The sequence below is a fragment of the Grus americana genome, unplaced genomic scaffold (assembly GCF_028858705.1).
Source record: "Grus americana isolate bGruAme1 unplaced genomic scaffold, bGruAme1.mat scaffold_77, whole genome shotgun sequence".
Taxonomy (NCBI): Eukaryota; Metazoa; Chordata; class Aves; order Gruiformes; family Gruidae; genus Grus; species Grus americana.
Window position 1 is genome coordinate 936,707 of NW_026561980.1, and position 5,000 is coordinate 941,706.

Consider the following 5,000-nt stretch of genomic DNA (forward strand, 5'->3'; position numbering starts at 1 on the left):
CTCGCGGCGGCCGGGCCCGGTCCGCAGCCGCCGTTCACTGCGGGGCCTGGGCCTGGGCCCGGGCCTGGGCCTGCTGAGCGGCCTCGGGGGGGGGGGGGGCGCGCCTGACGGGCCAGCGGCCCCGGGGACGGGCCGGCGGGCCCGGCAGCGGGGGCCTGTTCCCGTGCAGCTTGCAGGCCGCAGCCGGGCGGTGGCGGGGGCAGGAGCGGGCCGGCCCGGCCCGGGCCCTCGCGGCGGCCGGGCCCGGTCCGCAGCCGCCGTTCACTGCGGGGCCTGGGCCTGGGCCCGGGCCTGGGCCTGCTGAGCGGCCTCGGGGGGGGGGGCGCGCCTGACGGGCCAGCGGCCCCGGGGACGGGCCGGCGGGCCCGGCAGCGGGGGCCTGTTCCCGTGCAGCTTGCAGGCCGCAGACGGGCGGTGGCGGGGGCAGGAGCGGGCCGGCCCGGCCCGGGCCCTCGCGGCTGCCAGCTTGCAGGCCGCAGCCGGGCGGTGGCGGGGGCAGGAGCGGGCCGGCCCGGCCCGGTTCGGGCCCTCGCGGCGGCCGGGCCCGGCCCGCAGCCGCCGTTCACTGCGGGGCCTGGGCCTGGGCCTGGGCCCGGGCCTGGGCCTGCTGAGCGGCCTCGGGGGGGGGGGCGCGCCTGACGGGCCAGCGGCCCCGGGGACGGGCCGGCGGGCCCGGCAGCGGGGGCCTGTTCCCGTGCAGCTTACAGGCCGCAGACGGGCGGTGGCGGGGGCAGGAGCGGGCCGGCCCGGCCCGGGCCCTCGCGGCTGCCAGCTTGCAGGCCGCAGCCGGGCGGTGGCGGGGGCAGGAGCGGGCCGGGCCGGCCCGGCCCGGTTCGGGCCCTCGCGGCGGCCGGGCCCGGTCCGCAGCCGCCGTTCACTGCGGGGCCTGGGCCTGGGCCCGGGCCTGGGCCTGCTGAGCGGCCTCGGGGGGGGGGGCGCGCCTGACGGGCCAGCGGCCCCGGGGACGGGCCGGCGGGCCCGGCAGCGGGGGCCTGTTCCCGTGCAGCTTACAGGCCGCAGACGGGCGGTGGCGGGGGCAGGAGCGGGCCGGCCCGGCCCGGGCCCTCGCGGCTGCCAGCTTGCAGGCCGCAGCCGGGCGGTGGCGGGGGCAGGAGCGGGCCGGCCCGGCCCGGTTCGGGCCCTCGCGGCGGCCGGGCCCGGTCCGCAGCCGCCGTTCACTGCGGGGCCTGGGCCTGGGCCCGGGCCTGGGCCTGCTGAGCGGCCTCGGGGGGGGGGGGCGCGCCTGACGGGCCAGCGGCCCCGGGGACGGGCCGGCGGGCCCGGCAGCGGGGGCCTGTTCCCGTGCAGCTTGCAGGCCGCAGCCGGGCGGTGGCGGGGGCAGGAGCGGGCCGGCCCGGCCCGGGCCCTCGCGGCGGCCGGGCCCGGCCCGCAGCCGCCGTTCACTGCGGGGCCTGGGGCCGGGCCTGCTGAGCGGCCTCGGGGGGGGGGCGCGCCTGACGGGCCGGCGGGCCCGGCAGCGGGGGCCTGTTCCCGTGCAGCTTGCAGGCCGCAGCCGGGCGGTGGCGGGGGCAGGAGCGGGCCGGCCCGGCCCGGGCCCTCGCGGCTGCCAGCTTGCAGGCCGCAGCCGGGCGGTGGCGGGGGCAGGAGCGGGCCGGCCCGGCCCGGTTCGGGCCCTCGCGGCGGCCGGGCCCGGTCCGCAGCCGCCGTTCACTGCGGGGCCTGGGCCTGGGCCCGGGCCTGCTGAGCGGCCGCGGGGGGGGGGGGGGGGGGGGGGGGGGCGCGCCTGACGGGCCAGCGGCCCCGGGGACGGGCCGGCGGGCCCGGCAGCGGGGGCCTGTTCCCGTGCAGCTTGCAGGCCGCAGCCAGGGCGGTGGCGGGGGCAGGAGCGGGCCGGCCCGGCCCGGGCCCTCGCGGCGGCCGGGCCCGGTCCGCAGCCGCCGTTCACTGCGGGGCCTGGGCCTGGGCCCGGGCCTGCTGAGCGGCCGCGGGGGGGGGGGGGGGGGGGGGCGCGCCTGACGGGCCAGCGGCCCCGGGGACGGTCCGGCGGGCCCGGCAGCGGGGGCCTGTTCCCGTGCAGCTTGCAGGCCGCAGCCGGGCGGTGGCGGGGGCAGGAGCGGGCCGGCCCGGTTCGGGCCCTCGCGGCGGCCGGGCCCGGCCCGCAGCCCCCGTTCACTGCGGGGCCTGGGCCCGGGCCTGCTGAGCGGCCTCGGGGGGGGGGCGCCTGACGGGCCAGCGGCCCCGGGGACGGGTCGGCGGGCCCGGCAGCGGGGGCCTGTTCCCGTGCAGCTTGCAGGCCGCAGCGGCACGACCGGCGGGCGGTGGAGGGGGGCAGGAGCGGGCCGGCCCGGCCCGGGCCCGGGCCCTCGCGGCGGCCGGGCCCGGCCCGCAGCCCCCGTTCACTGCGGGGCCTGGGCCCGGGCCTGCTGAGCGGCCTCGGGGGGGGGGGGCGCCTGACGGGCCAGCGGCCCCGGGGACGGGTCGGCGGGCCCGGCAGCGGGGGCCTGTTCCCGTGCAGCTTGCAGGCCGCAGCCGGGCGGTGGCGGGGGCAGGAGCGGGCCGGCCCGGCCCGGGCCCGGGCCCTCGCGGCGGCCGGGCCCGGCCCGCAGCCCCCGTTCACTGCGGGGCCTGGGCCCGGGCCTGCTGAGCGGCCTCGGGGGGGGGGGCGCGCCTGACGGGCCGGCGGGCCCGGCAGCGGGGGCCTGTTCCCGTGCAGCTTGCAGGCCGCAGCCGGGCGGTGGAGGGGGGCAGGAGCGGGCCGGCCCGGGCCCGGGCCCTCGCGGCGGCCGGGCCCGGCCCGCAGCCCCCGTTCACTGCGGGGCCTGGGCCCGGGCCTGCTGAGCGGCCTCGGGGGGGGGCGCCTGACGGGCCAGCGGCCCCGGGGACGGGCCGGCGGGCCCGGCAGCGGGGGCCTGTTCCCGTGCAGCTTGCAGGCCGCAGCCGGCCGACCGGCGGGCGGTGGCGGGGGTAGGAGCGGGCCGGCCCGGCGGGCCTTTACGTCTACCTGGCTGCTTCACACGCCACCAGGTCTGCCTCTGCAGTTGGCCATCAGGTCTACCCGGCTCCGCGGCGGGCTCTCAGGTCCACCCGGCTCCGCGGCGGGCTCTCAGGTCTACCCGGCTCCCCGGCGGGCTCTCAGGTCTACCCGGCTCCGCTGCAGGCGCTCTGGTCTACCCGGCTCCGCCGGGACTTGGGCGGTTCCGGGTCTGGCAGGTAGACCTGTTGTCCCTGCCACCTCCCCGGAGCTGCCGATGGGGTCGCTGTTTTTCGCTGCCTCCAGCTACGCCATCGTAAAAGGCAGCGTGGTTGGTGCGCCTCCCCGGTGGCCATAGGCAGCGCTCTTGGAGCTCGCCGGGGGCGGGGACGTATCTGTCCGTATTATAGGCGCGAGCGGTGTCTCGCGACCAGGGCGAACACTAGCGAACGGCTGCTCACCCCCGCGGCTCTGCCGGACACCGGGGGTTTTTGGCAGCCGGTCTCAGCCGTTTCCGTGGCGGTTGGTCTCACCTTCCAGAGTGCTTGGCACGGTCGTCCTCCCGGTGCTTCCCCGGCTAAGCCAGCACAGGGCACCCGAAGGTCTGCTGGCAGCCGCGGAGAGCCGGAGCCACTTGCAGTCTCTGGTGGTCGTTGCCTACTGCTGTGAGGTGCTGAGCCCGATCCCGCGGGGCAGGGCAAAGGCTGGCGGCGGTTGCCGGCACTCGAACGCACGCGGCTGGGGAAAGGGTGGGCGCCGCTGTCCCACCCTCCTCGGTGGTTTCTCCTTTGCTCTGTTTCCTGAGCTGGCCCAATGACGGCGAAGGTTACTGCCGGTGTATGCTGGAGGCAGACGGCCGGGGGTTTCAAGCCTGCGGTGGCTTTCCCTGGTTCCGGAGGGCCCAGTGACCCGAGTGGGCGATGTTGGCGGCAACTCGTCCTTTTTCTCCGGCCTTAAGCTGGAGCCCGCGAGGCGGGCAGAGCTTTGAGCGGTGGCTGGCAGGTGGAGGCAGGCCTGCTGTGTCTTCTCCCCGGTGCCCAGAGCCCGATGACGGCACAGGCGCGCGGTGGTGGTGCCACCTCCTCTCTCGGCCGGCACGAGCCAGCCGTGGGGCGTCCCACGGTGTCCGGCCTGCCCTGCCTTACCCGGTTGCCGGAGGGCTGGGTGGAAAGGTCTGTGAGCGGTGGTCGAAGGGCGAGGCGTGCCGTGGGGGGGCCCGCCTCGCCCTTTTTTTTTTTTCTGTTTTTTTTTTTTTTTTTCTCCCTCCCCCCCCTTTCTTTCCCCGGCCTTAAGCTGGAGCCCGCAAAGCGGGTGGAAATGCGAGCGGGCAGCCGGTCGCTGTGGCCGGCAGCCGAATGCAGACCGCCGGGGGCAGGCGAGCCTGCCGTGTTTTCTCCCCGGTGCCCAGAGCCCGATGACGGCACAGGCGCGCGGCGGTGGTGCCACCTCCTCTCTCGGCCGGCACGAGCCAGCCGTGGGGCGTCCCACGGTGTCTGGCCTGCCCTGCCTTACCCGGTTGCCGGAGGGCTGGGTGGAAAGGTCTGTGAGCGGTGGTCGAAGGGCGAGGCGTGCTGTGGGGGGGGGCCGCCTCGCCCTTTTTTTTTTTTTCTGTGTTTTTTTTTTTTTTTTTCCTCCCTCTCCCCCCTTTCTTTCCCCGGCCTTAAGCTGGAGCCCGCAAAGCGGGTGGAAATGCGAGCGGGCAGCCGGTCGCGGTGGCCGGCAGCCGAATGCAGACCGCTGGGTGTCTTCTGGCCTGCTGTGGCTTCCCTTGGCCCCGAATGCCCAGGGATGGCACTCACGAGACGGCGGCGCCTCGTGTTTCACAGAGCTGCTCACTTCCATTTGGTTCTCCCCCTCCCCGCCCGGGGTAAGCGGCGCCCCGCGGGGCACGGCAAAGACCGGTGACCGGTGGCGGTTGCCGGCACTCTCGAACGCCTGAGGGACGGGGGGAGTCGAGCCTGCCGTGGCCTTTCCTCCGCTCCCATCGACCTGATGAAAGGGAATCGTTGTCCAGAGCGCGTGCCGGTGGCGGCACCACCTCCCGATCCAGACGCAGTCAGCGCCCGCT